This window comes from Myotis yumanensis, unplaced genomic scaffold (assembly GCF_028538775.1).
Source record: "Myotis yumanensis isolate MYYU_CA2020_CCGP unplaced genomic scaffold, mMyoYum1.0.hap1 SCAF_14, whole genome shotgun sequence".
NCBI lineage: Eukaryota > Metazoa > Chordata > Mammalia > Chiroptera > Vespertilionidae > Myotis > Myotis yumanensis.
The window spans coordinates 30,600,410-30,614,641 of NW_027223765.1; the positions used below are offsets into that span (position 1 = coordinate 30,600,410).

Sequence of the window (14,232 nt, forward strand, 5' to 3'; positions counted from 1 at the left end):
CATAGCGACCAGTTGTTCTGCTGCTCGGTTGATTTGCATATTAGCCTTTTAGTATATAGGATAGTTCTGATGGTCAGAAGTCCAAAAAGAGTTTCACTGGGCTAAAATAGAGGTGTTGGCAAGGCTATATTCCTTTCTGAGGCTCTAGGGGAGAATCCATTTCCTGCCTTTCCAGATTTCAGAGGCTGCCACATTCCTTGGCTCATGCCCCCATCCACCTTCCAAGGCGGTGCTTGTTCTGGCTCTTACACCAGCCACAGCTGGTCCAGTCTTACTCACACTGCGTCACTCTGACTTTCCTGCCTTCTTCTTTCACTTATAAGGACCCTTGTGATTACATTGATCGTATCTGTATGATTCAAGATATTTAAGGTCAGCTGATTAGCAACCTTAATTCCATCTGCAACCTAACAAAGTCACAAGAGGCACCATTCAGCGGGCTGCTGGATATTCCAGAGAGAGTGGGTAATGGAGATAAGGATGTAGGAGGTATTTATGTAAAGGTGAGAGTTAAAAACCAGGGACAGGGATGAAGTTATCCAGGCAGAATGTATAAGAGGAGAACTGAAGAATCCTAGGGATTCACCACTCAAAATGCTAGCAGAGGGAAGGCAGCAGATGGGGAAATCAAAGAAGAAACAATTAGGCTAGAAGGAGGAAAATCTAAGAAAGAAGGGTCAAGAGGTGGGCATGATTAGAGGTATCACATGCTGCACATGTGGCACAGAAGATATGGGAGATTTGGCAATGTGGAGGTCACAAGTGACCTACAACAGAGCAGTCTTCCTGAAGAGGTAGGAAAAAACCCCTCAATGTATTCCCATTAATACAAAGTACTTCAACCAAACTTTATGAGACCAGATAGCAAATAATTTTGGACTCCTTGCTTGATCTTCTGAGCAATATTTGAGGAAGAAAGGAAAAAACAAAATGCACATGATAGAAGGAGAAAAGGAAGGGAGACAAATGTTGACAAACTGATTAAATACCATCTGCATAACAGAGAGGTGACAAAAGGCACAAGGTGGTCATACCCACTGCTTCTTGAATTCATCTTTTTTTTTTTTTTTTTTTTGGTAGAGAGACTGGGAAGGATTCTTTTGTTGACCCTTCACAGCAATGACAAGACCAGGTAAGAAGGTGTGCGTGAGCACAAAGTACGCATAGGCTCCATCTGGTGAGCCAGTGATGATGGATTGTAGTGGCTGAACACTGCAATTGAAGATGCAGACTGAGGATGAGTGAGTGATGTCTGCCGTGTGCACAGGACACGGGACCAGGCCCGAACACCAGGAATTCACTCTCTTATTCTTTATGGAATGCGTGTTGAACCAAAGGGAAATGGCTTCATTGCTTTAAAACATCAGGATCATGAATCCTTTTTATACAAATTCTAAAATGCCCATATCTCAAAGCATATAAACTTTAGCCACTAAACTCTATTGAACTTGCTACGTGAACAATTTTAAATCATTCTCAGAGTAAGTCCTTCATTTGTAGTGACAAATATTCTAATAGACTTAATAATAATAAATACATGGAGAATGTTTCTAGACTCTGCATTATGCCCCCAAACTCTTGTCATTATTCCTCCTCTGTGTAGAAAAAAACAAGCATCTAAAATGGATTGGGACCCACAAAATTATAGAGTGAATTAAGTTGAAATGTCAGCACAACCATCTTGTACGCCTCAATTGTGAATAGATATTTTGATGAAGAGCTTACTAAATCTTTAATTGGAGATGGAGTGTTACTATATAAAGGCAATGACTACAAAGCATTTATCACATTGCCTAAAGCCATCACTACAGAAATTCTCTCCCATCCTCTGATATTAGTGTCAGTACGGTGAATCCAGTATTAATATTAAAACGTGGCACTGGATACAAATGAAGTTAAATGTTTTCTCCCAATGAATTTTTCTTTCAAGACCATCTTTAATGTGCTTGAGAAATTAACAGAAAAAAACTAAATTACAACAACGGGAGAAACATTGCCCCAATACAGATAAATCTTATTATACACTCAGGCCCTCTTTTAAAATGCTGGGTCTCAAACTGCACAGCTGAAGAACACTAGCATTCTGCCACTTCAAATGTTGGTAGTACATCCCAATTCATAGGAAAAAGATATGGTATTATTTTTCTAATTTAAAGGTTTCTTCCCATAATTTTCATAAGCTTTTGGGGTTGGTTAGTTCTTAATACAGTCTTTGATTTGGTATAAATGGACCTCTGATTCAGCATTTGGTTATTTTCAGTTTATAACGTTCATGGTGTTTAGGGAAGAATGTCACAGCGGACATTGTCAGTGCTATGCCCTGACACTTGGGCCTCACCACTTTAGAGAAGCCGGCTTGACTTCCACGTGCCAGCATCTGCATCCCTTTGCCCTGGTGCTTCACCTAGTGACTGGAAGCTGCCACCATCCTGGAGAATTCATCTCCCCGCAGGAGCAGTGCTCAGCCAATGAGGGACATCAATGATGTGTACATAACCAGCTCCAGAAAAGGCTAACTCTGAAAGGGTGTTCTACACTGGCTGCCGGGGACCCAAGCAGGTGTAAATTCCAGTGGTCCACAGTGGTGACCTGCTTGGTGGTGAACTCCTCTGGCTTACTTCTCTACTTCTTGCTAGAACTTCCTGGAACTTCCTCCCAAATAAGCCATGCGGACTTAAATCCTTGTCTCTAATAAAGACATATGCCATGATTTCTCAATGTTTGGCCAAATGAATAAGTTTGAGAACTGCTGTTTTAGGACATGCCCTTGGTGACACTCTAGGCAGCAGAGGATGATGGGTACAAGGGCTGACACAGGGAGAGTTGGCATTAAGAATATACAAAGCAGGCCCAGCTGGTGTGGCTCAGTGGTTGAGCATCAACCTATGAACCAGGAGATCACCGTTCGATTCCTGGGCAGGGCACACACCTGGGTTGTGGGCTCGATCCCTAGTAGGCAGCATGCAGGAGCAGCTGATCAATGATTCTCATCATTGATGTGTCTCTCTCTCCCCTTTCCCATCTTCTCTGAAATCAATAAAAATTATATATATATATATATATATATATATATATATGAATATATAAAGCAGACCCTGAGTTACTGAGTACCAAGGCCTGAGCAGGACAAGAAGCTGAGTAATATGGGGCTGCCAATTTGCTGGCAGTGTGTGTATGTGTGTGCGCGCATGCGCACACGTTGGGGGCAGAGGTTGTTAAACTTCACCAATGAGGCCCCAAAGGGAGCAAGGAGGAGAAAGGTTGGCAGAGGGATATGAGTTTGTAGGGCAGGAAAAGGGCAGTTGCCTTCTTCATCTTAAAAACCCTGAGATTATGAGTCTACAGGGCCAGAGTGAGCACATCTGCAGGCCATTCAGCCAGTGGACCCAGAGTACAGGCCTCTACCAGAGACATGGATGCAGGCAGGCAAGCCCAGCTTTAGAAACTGTTGATTAAAAGACTTACTCAGATTAAGGTCACAAATGCCATGCCCTTGATACTGCAAATAGAAGAACTATCATTAACTTGGCTCATTTGAGGGTCTTTTAAAAAAAAGTTTTGGGAGTAATAAAACAAAATAGCAAGTTTGAAATATGTAAAAAAAGTTATGCATAGTTCTACTGTTCAAATGCAACTATTGTCCCCTTTGAGGCTTCCCTCACAGAACACATCTTAATGTAATGGCATTCTGTTTACTGAGCATGTAACAACTTCCCACATTACTAATCTTCACATTTTTTAAATACTGCACAATATTCCATCAACCTGGTGTTCTGTACTTGGACTATCTTCCTATACTGTATATTCAGGTCACGTCTAAGTTTTCACTATTATAAAAAATAATGCATCTTTATACAGTAGCTCCATTCACTTTTCAAATTATTTTTTAAAGACAGAATTCCTTACGAAGCCAAAGGAAGCCCATTTCCCTGAAACAGGCAGCCCTCCTCCTTTTATCATCTGTGGTCCTTTGATTACTCATAAAATATAAAGTGGGTAACAAACACTGGCATCATTTTTTTCACAAAAACATGAAGGCAATAATGACCAAAAGCATTATAAAAGTTACATAAAAGAAGGCCTGATGCGAGAATTAAAAAGCAAAGCAGTCTTTGATACTAAATCTCTGATAGGATTCATGCCATAAACACCTATTTCTGATCTTTAAAATGAACATTTGAAAGTCAATAATTTAAAGTTAGACTCCTATATAATTCATGTAACAGGCATTCTGTCCTAATGATCACCTGCTCATAGAGAAACATCTAGCCTTTTCAAGTTTGCTCTTTACCTGGCCTGGTGTGATTACTTTACTGACACTGACCTTCAATCCCTCCAATATGGAACTTATTGGACCCAAATTGGGGTTTGTTTACATCACTTGTTTTCATCATTTTCCCCCCACCAAGTGCAAACCCATTTCAGCGAGCAGATTGGTTGCCAACAGGGCTCTGATGGCTGTGGTTAGTATGCAATTAGGCTGACAGGGTTGGTCAGTCTTGCTCCATACTCCCCTCTTCTGAACATTGTGACTAGGTGGGAAGGACTGGAATCAAGGTATTAAACCCCCACGCATCTGCCTTTAATATGTTCCAACACTCCCACCTGGCTGTGTCCTGCCTAGACAGTTCCTTTTATAAGAGGAAGCAAGGGAGGGAGTGCTGATGGGAGAGGAAAGGCAGGAAGAAAGATTGGCTCTAATTTAAAACCATCTTAGGAGCTCTGAAAAGTTCCAGGTTGACGATGGACACACTTACTCCTCAGAACCCATAGGCCTTCTGGATTTCTGCACAGTGATGCCAGTCCCCTTCCTTTGCTTCAGGGAAGACGGCAGCTCATCTCTCGTAATGAGGTCTACATCTGAGACTGGTGGGGATCAAAGATGCGCTTTGTCAACAGCTCTGGCCGAACAAAATCACTCTCTAATAATATTCGGTCATGGAAAGAGAATGTTTCTTGGATCACATCCTATTTAAAACCAGCCTTTTAGTGTTATTTTCTCCTTGTTCTCAGTGGAACTGAATGGGCTTGCAGGCAGGTGTGGTGCCCCTCTGGAGGCTGCAGGTTGCTCATGAGGGATGGTGCTGGAATGGCACAGCTCTGCATGCAGACAGGTGTCCCCGCCCTCTGGACAGCAGCAGTCAGTTTTGCCCTTCTCTCCTCTCAAATGGCAGGTCACTAGCTACAACATAATAAAACCTGTGCTGACCCCGTGTGCCCAGAGGTATCAAAGAAGGAGAAAATAAACAGGTTCTCAGGTGGACCCTTGTCACCCAGGAGAGGGCTCCAGCACCCACTGCACCAGAGCCACCCCCAGAGGAGGTAATTCCAGGGCAACTGGAGACGGCATGCCTGGCAAGGCGCCCACTGGGACTATAGGAAGGCAGCAGCTCCAGGGATTCCGGCTGTAGGGGCAACTCTGGCCAGAGGCAGGGATAGCAGGGAGGCAGACATGCAAATCAGATTTTCACTGGGCAGGTGGCCAGACGCAAAAAAGGGCACTCCTGGGTAATAAGAGCAGACAGCTCTCACTTCCGGAAGACACTGCCAACCTCATTGCAGGCCCTTTCACCCAAAAACCCATCATTGAGAAACTCAGATTTCCCTGTAGCTGATTTCTCCAGATCCGTACTCGCAGCAGAATGCCTTCCCATTCCTAGTTCCCCGATTGGCACTGTGGGTCTGCATGTGAGAGACAATGATGAGAGAACCACGAGTCCACTGTGGGTTGTTAAACACCAGCACGCAGTACTGCACTGCTAAAACTCTGGGGCTGGAGCTGCCGTCCTGAGGCCTGCCCTGCAAAATGGAACCTGTCTGTCTTCACCAGGGAACTATGATAAACGAGCCAAGACAGACACTGGTCAGGACAAGCCACTTTATTCAAGAGCTTCGACAGCCTAAAGTGGTTTAACATAGATGCATGAAAGATTTATCCGGATGATAAAATATCTAAACTTGAAAGGCACATAAGTTATAATTTTGTGGGGTTTTTTTTCCTTTTAAGATTTCACAGAGTCAAGCGCTTTAGGTAATGAATGAAATGCACATAAAGTTGACTTCATTTCACACAACCTGTCTGGTTAGTGTCTGCCGAGAGCCTTTCCTTCCCGATGGGATGGAGTTCAGAATCAAGACCACCCATCGGTTTCTGTGGCCTCCCATCCCCGTGGAGAGCACTGGGAGGATTAATAAATATAACAGCGGCTATTACTGACTGAGCACCTACTATACCATGTGCTGTGCATTCAGACTAGCACTTCATATACTTATGATATGAGCATTACTCAATACTCATAAAAGCCCTATGAGATAGGTACAGTGATTCTCATTGTACAAATGTCCAAAGTGAGCTTCAGAGAGCTTCTGTGACACACATGAGGTCACACGGGTAATTTTATCTGACTCCAAAGCTGTGGTGTTCACCAGTAAGCTGCAACATAAATGAAAATGCTTGGCCCTTAGCAAGGGCTCAAAAAACACTGGTTATCTTTCTCTATCTTTTAATAGCACACTTTCTCTTAATAGCACACTTAGATGGTTACCTTGCAGGTTTTTGTCCATTCATTCATTCATTATGGGCTCAGTACCCTCCTGGATTTAGCTCCTAGCAATTAACACATGAAGGTGTGGGTCAGCATGGGGGTGGGCGTCAGGGGCAGCCCCTCACAGGAGACCCACACCCAGCTGTCGATTAGAGACACAACCAGAATAAGACAATTTTAGATCTTTTTCAACCCTAGTTTTCCCCCATGACTTCTGCTGTTTTCTTTGGCCTGAGCTTTGAGGCCTGCTGACAGTGTGACTGCCTAGGAGGCCCTTTATCATGCAGAACACCCCTCTTCTCCACACAGGGCTGATGCTTTCTGGTAAAACCACTGCAACAGATAACCCAACTCCCCTGCTAATCACCATGCACAGTCCCTCAGAGCCACTCCCTAACCCCCACATCTTGCCCTCTGCCTGCCTCATTTCACCAGTTTTTGCCCAGAATAAAGAGTGATAATAATAGCAGTCCTAGTAACTTCCTACATATTGGGCACTGCTGTATGTATTTTAGATACATTAACTCAGTAGATCCCATAATAACCCTCTGAAGTAGGTACTATTATTATTCCTATTTTAGTTCATTTAGGGGAAGAGGGTAGAAGTTAATATTTCTTTAGGGCAAACTATATGCCAAGCACTGTGTTCAGCTTGCACAATGATACCATAAGTGACCTGCGCAGGGTCATTCGCAGAGCTGGGAAGTAACGAACATGAATTTGAACCCACGTCTGTGACTGCCAAGCCTAGAGCTCCCTTTCTTCTCTCCCAGTCTGGCACTGACATGGTCTGAGAGGGAAAACAAAGATTACCCTCCCTCCCTCTCCCTACAGCACCCTTCTGCTAATATCTGCTCTGGTTTGTTGTTGTTGTTAACCCCCACCTACAAACGGCACCAGGCTCCTCTAAACTGTGCTCCCCCACCCTCTGAGCCTCCCAGCCACTTTTCATGGAGCAAATCCAGAGTCTATACCAACAGTGTGCCAGAGTCAAAGAAGGAATTGGGATCATTCAAGCGAATAAAACACACCAAACAGCTGGCAGGTGTTTCCTGAAGCCCAAATCTCTCTCCTAAATCCCTGGAGTTTTAAGATCTCAGGGGTCCTCAGCGAGGAGATTTTTGGACAGTTTTAAGGGGTGACACTACCAATAAAAGTAAGGAAGTAACTGATGCTCAGTGGAGGAGTGTGAGCCTTATGTGCGTGTGTGGGGGGTGGGGGCTGGGGGGCGGGTGGGACTCATGCAGCTGGCAGTAACAGGTGAGTCTTTCTGGGAAATGGGCACCTGGCTGGAAGCAGAGGGGCTTTCCCGGGCAAGGCCAGGGGGTCAGACCCCCTCCTCTGGGCTCCTAGGGACCCAGCGCTGCAGGCTGGAACTGTCTACCTCACCTGGCCCACCCCAGCTGAGCTCCAGGCGGGCAGGGCCCTGTCTGATTACTCCTTTCAATCCTGAGAGCCCGTGTACCGTGCGCACCAGTTGCATGTTTCCAGAACGAACGACCAAACCAGTCATCATTTTAGAGAACAGGCTGTTGGATGTGAGGGCGATCTGGCTGCGACATCCGTCATCATTTTAGAGAACAGGCTGTTTGAGAGCCTCAGACAAGGAAACAGGACTCAAGGAAGGGAGGGGGGGGGGGAGGGGGCGTGAGGCACTCACTATTTAAAGCGTGTCCCAAAATTCACGCAAGAAGTGATTTTGATAGAAAACACAGGTTTATAATTAAAAATTGTAAATTTTTTATTGATTCATAAAGTATACAGTATAGGGTTATGTATGAAATAGCATATCAGGTAAATGGCTTCCACAGCTTTGTTGGCACATACTCACTCTTTTGTTGAAATTTTCCGTTTTGCATAAATGTGGCTGAATTTCGATGAGGCTCATTTTCATCTTGATGGCTTGGTTAATCGACAAAATTGTCGCATTTGGGGTTCAGAAAATCCACGAGTGATTGTTGAGAAACAAATGCCTCCACGTGTCACTGTTTGGTGCGGATTTTTGGGCTGGGGGCATCATTGGACCATTCTTCTTCGAAAATGCGGCTGCTCAGGCAATAACAAAAGAGTGCGTATGTGCCAGCAAAGCCGTGGAGGCCATTTACCCGATATGCTATTCCATACCTAACCCTATACTCTATACTTTATGAATCAATAAAAAAATTTACAATTTTTAATTATAAACCTGTGTTTAATATCAAAATTACTTCTTGCGTGAATTTTGGGACACCCTTTATTAGGATCAACACCCTATCCAGAAAGGCCTCCACGTGCCTTCACTCCCTGCACACCTGGAACACCGCCAGGTCACTTCCGGTCGCCCTCCACCTTCAGGGAGTGCGAAGACGCCCATTTTACAGAGGAACCCCCTGTCCCCCCAGTTCTGTGCAGACCAGCCCCACACGGACTTTCCTCCTCACTCAACTGGGTCACATTCTTTCCCGACGAGATGTGTCTGCTCCGCGGCCCTCCACCCTGGAGTCCTTGGCTTCCTATAGAAGCTGGAACCCAGCGCCCCCTGCAGACGGGAACCACCTGTTGAATGCTCGCCCCGCGCCCTAGGGAGCGCTTCTGTCTTCAGGGCGCGGGTCTTTCCCACCAGCCTGTGCGCTCCCCGCGGCGCGCACCACGCTCCTTCGCCCCCAGCGGTGTCCCCGCCCGACGCGTGGGCCAGCGGCGGGCCCTCGAGGCGCGCGGTAAGGCAGCAGCGGGCCCTTCTGTGTAGCGGCCAAGAGCACCAGCGCCGGAGGGGGGATTCGAACTCACGTCGGCCAACCTCGGGTCAAAACTACCGGAGTAACGGGGGGCGGTGGACGGGGCGGCCCAGGCGAGAACGCGCTGCGAGGCTCTGCACCCCGCCGCCACCTGTCGCCCCGGCGTCCAGGTCCGGGCGGGCGCCCGCGAGGGCACAGGCGGGCTGACAGGGCGGCCGGGTGCGCTTACCTGCGTCCCGCGGCTCCTCAGGGGAACTTCCGGGACCGGGACTTCGGAGGCCGAACCGGGGCTGTGCCCGCGCGGCCCGCACCCACGCCCCCGGGAGGGGAGAGCCTGGGCGCGGAGTGCCAAGCCCCCTTCAGCGGGGCCACCCCCGGACGCGCCCGGTACGACCCCGCGCCGGGGGCCTGTCTCCAGCGGTCTTGACCCCGCGCTCCGCGGGCTCCCCCCTGTGGGCGGAGTCACAGGAAACTTAGCTCTTCGCCCCGCCCCCTCCCTGGGGTCGGCCCCAGGAGACCGGGTTCAGTGCCCGCCCAAGCCCCGCCCACTCGCCCCTCCCCCTTCCCTGCCCCCACTCCCTGACAGTTCTGTGCGTGTTTATTTGCTTTTTATTTTCCTGTTTTGTATTGCGTTTTATTTCTTAAGTCATTTAATTTTACTTTAATTTTTAAAGATCAAATTAAAAATATATATCAAAGTAATGCAAGAGCAGCACTTTTTACACAATAAAATGGTCTAAATGTTCCCGAAATGAAAGCAACAGGCCCCGCTCTCCTGCTCCCCACACACAGCCCTTTATATCAGTTCCTCCATTTAGTTCTTCTGGTGGTCACCCCTTGTCGCTACAAAAATAAGCTTACATAGCGATATTTTGATTTATCTATTGACTTTCTGCCATGTTAGATGAGGATTTACTCTCTTACTGTGCCCTTGCCTCCCTTCTCCTGACAAATTTACACCTTCATTCCCAAGTCCCGCCCGGGTGAGCTCTGAGACCTCAAACCAGTAGTGGATGAAGGTTTTTGGGACATGAAGCTTATAGAACTGCAGGGGAAGGTAGGAAGAAAGGCTGTTTTAGAAAGCCCTACAGAATTGAGGCTAAGAAAAGCAATCACAACAAAATCCTGGGGTCTTGAAGATTCGAGTCCCTATCCTCTGAGATCTTCTTAGGTAATTTATTTCCTGAATTTGTCTCTCCAATGTGGCCTGGCTTCCTCTGCCCACCCAGGACCCTCCATAAATCCAAATCCTCTCAGGGGTGGTAGGGTAAAGGTCCAGATTCATCAGTTTCTGCCAAAAGAATTTCCTAATGGAGTGAATTGGAGTGTGCAAAAAACAGACATCAAGGGTGATGTCAAGGTTTTGTGATTGCTGCACACATAATACCCAGCTTTTCCTAGTATTGGTGACAAATTGTTAGTATAGAGAGTGTTTTTATAAAACTAGCTCTGGCCCCTGCCTGGTCAGCGGGTCCTCACAGTGCGTCCATGAGGTTGGCTGGACAGGCATACTGTCCATGTGCCTTGACAAGGTAACCTTAGGCAAAGTCACTTTACCTCTCTAAGCCTCATTGTCCTTCTCTGAAATTGGAGGTAACAACCTTTACCTCTTGGGGAAGATTAAGTGGCTTAGTATCTATATGTACAAGGTTAGTTATTGGTTTTGTGTGTGTGTGTTTTTTTTTTTTCATTTTAAAAACTATTTTTAACAACTCAAAAATTTTAAATATTGGTCAAATTTCTTGTTCTTTTCCTTTTATTGCCTCTGGATTATGTACCATACTTAGGCCATCCCCACTCTGAGATTTAACAAAATTCAAGGATAATTATCTTTGGATGTTCTCTTATTGATATATCAGTTTGTCTCCCAGTAGAGTTGAGGCTCATGAGAATTAGGGACTTCTAAGAATCTCTGTGTAGCATGTTGGTTTCACAGGTTGAATTAAAGTCAAGGGCTAATTCATTCTGAGTCTGGGCCCTGACCTAGGGAAGGAGAGGCTGGACACAGAGAGTGAGACAGACTTCCTCCTGCAAGGGGTGCTTCTTTCCCTGGGTAGTGAAGACTAACTAAAGCTTGGTCAAGGAGGGAAGCTGGCTTCCTCGGCACAAAGTAGTGTCTCTTAATGGTGGGAGGCAAGAATAATGGCCACGCTGTACCTAGTCTAAGTGGGGAGGGGCAAGAAGCAGTAGTTGAGAAATCCATTCTGGACAGGCAACTAGCTCCTAATATTTTTAGAAGAGGAAATGTCTAGATAAGAATTATGCCCTGCCCTAGCCGGTTTGGCTCAGTGGACAGAGTAAATTGGATAGAGTAGAATAAAAATAATTTTTTAAAAGATAATTATGCCCTTTTCTTGAGGGCACAAGGGGCTACTGGATCATGGGTATAATTGGAATAATATATTTGTATCTCTCCTTTATTTTTTTATTTTTTAAAGAGAATACTTTTTTTTTATTTCCTTTTTATTGATTTCAGAGAGGAAGGGAGAGGGAGAGAGAGATAGAAACATCAATGATGAGAGAGAACCATTGATTGGCTGCCTCCTGCATGCCCCCCACTGGGGATTGAGCCCGCACCCCGGGCATGTGTCCTTGGCTGGAATTGAACCCAGGACCCTTCAGTCCGCAGTCCGACACGCTATCCACTGAGCCAAACCAGGTAGGGCTGTATCTCTCCTTTATTGGAAAGCTTTATTTCTCCTGAACCCTATCTGCCCTTATGGCTCAAGTAAGTGGGCAGGTAATGCTCCCTAAGTGAGAGGAGGATTTTACATAGAGGATGCTTGAGTTTGGCTCCCTCAGAAACAGATCTCGAGACAAGGGTCCAAATAATTTATTTGGGAGTCCAGTAAAGGATGCATTGTTCAGCCAGCTATAACAGGTGACTGGAGCTTAAGCTGTGGAAAAACTAGAAAGCAGTGTAAAGAACATGCCTCAAAATTGTCCACTAAAGAAACAGGATGTTGGAGGGAGATCTCTAAAGGGAAAAACTTGAACCGCTATGTTAGCTCATTTTTTTAACATTTGACAAATTATTTCTAGGCATAAAAGTGTGTTACCAAATGAGATCAAACTATAACATTATTGTGCAGTTTTCTTCTATGACTTAATGTTGTGCCAATGAAGCTTTAATAGGAGCACTTTAAGCAAACTGTCTCTGGCCTAGAGGTGTATCCCAAACACATTCTGGAAAACTTGCTCTTGGGCAGATAATGATGGGACTGAGAACTGGGTCAGCCCTGTGTTGGAATGGGCCCTTGGCTTTTGAGTGCTCAGAAAGGAGACTGGTAGACTTTTTAAATGATCAAAGAGGGCAAACTTGTCAAGCACTCCAGGTACTGCACAGGTGGGTGTTTTCTTACCACCAATAAACAGAGAGTGCCAATGCAACTCTTTCTTATATGGCCATTGAAGCAAGCCTTCTCTAGAAAGCCACCATTGGCCATACTTACTATTAAGTGAAAGTGATCCCTTTAAAATATGAATCAGTTCACAATACTTCCCCTCTCATAAGCCCTCAGTGGCTTCTACTACAAATAAGATAAAATACCCAGTCCTCCCTGATGGCCTCCAGGGCCCTGACAAGCTCTCCCTGACATGGTCTCCTGACAGTGACCATTCCTCGTCTCTAGTCTCCCTGGCTTTGTTGCTGTCCCTTGAACACACTGGGCCTGCTTGTCCCCCAGAGCCACTGAAATGGTACACTTTCTCACTCCCAAGGTAACTTGCCCAACTCATTAGCTTTCTTATAGACCATCCTACCTATAAAACCAACAACAGACCCTCCCATAGCACTTCATTCATAGCACTCATTATTTGTCATTGACATATATCTTTATTCATTATTTGTCTCCCTCACTTAAGTATAAGGTCCAAAAAGGGCTGAGTTTTAAAATATTTTGTTCTGTTTTGTTCCTTGATATGTCCCCACACTTAGAACAGTGACTGGCCCCTACTAAATGTTCAATAAATATTTGTTGAATGAATGAATAAATTGAGCCAATGAAAGCTAAACAAAATCAGTAAATATATAGTTAAAAAATGTTCTAGAATGCAGACTTTAATTCAGATTGGATTCCTCTTAAATTGGGGAGAATTGTCATAGTAGAGAGAGAAAAATAAAATAAAATAAAATGAAGTGGCTGAGACTCATTATATAATCTGATTCATAATTACAGGTGAGTATTAGATTGAGAACTTTTACTACTGTATATTTGACCCAATGTCTGTGTTAAATATTTAAGCAAAGGTTAGCTCAGAAGGCTACATACTCATTTAAAAGTAGTAAGAAGAAAAAAGTTTCCCCCTAGTCATTTTAATAATTCAGAATGGTGTTCTGTAGTGTCTGTTGGCATTTGGGGGCCCAAGATGGTAACTGCTTACCTGAAAATAGAGGCCTTGATGAAATATTTATGATCTCACTCATTTTCATTTTCTACATATTTTTTATTCCTGCTTCACACATTCTTTTTTTTTTACCCATTCTTCAGCTGCACAATTCACACACTAAAGTTAATAGAAATTGTTTCATGGATTATTAAATGCAGCTAAGCAATGAGCTTTTGGTAGAACATAAGGCCAAACTGGGGCCATTTTGCTGTTCTAACAAAGTCATGTTTCCTTAAAGGTGCAGACTCCGAATTTACAGAGGCCTCTGCTCTGTATTGTGACGTTTCCTTAGACAGATGCATGTCTGCTGCAGAAGAGGCTTTAACGTGGGAAACAGAGCCTCCCTGAAAACAGGGTTTACCCTGGTTCAGGTAAGCAGCCTTATAATCAAGAACAGTTGGAATCATGGGATTGATAAGTGGACCTTTGAAATTATGGCAAGACGACATCAAATCGTGACAATTTGCTAATAAAAACATTGCCCTCTGGTGCCAGCAGCAGTAGAGTGCATTTTGGTTAGCTTCTACCTGGGCTCAATTGTCTAAGGAATGTTCCAGTGGCAGCACTCCAATGCTGTAAATTAT

General features: G+C 45.0%; 1 protein-coding gene across 1 annotated transcript in view; it reads right to left on the minus strand.

Moving 5' to 3' along the window:
* Nucleotides 1–9,703, minus strand: part of LOC139022394 (uncharacterized) — a 119,680-nt gene extending 109,977 nt beyond the window's left edge. The window contains 1 exon segment of the mRNA XM_070433506.1: nt 9,489–9,703. The gene's annotated coding sequence lies outside the window, so the exon portion shown is untranslated.
* Nucleotides 9,704–14,232: the final 4,529 nt, after the last annotated feature.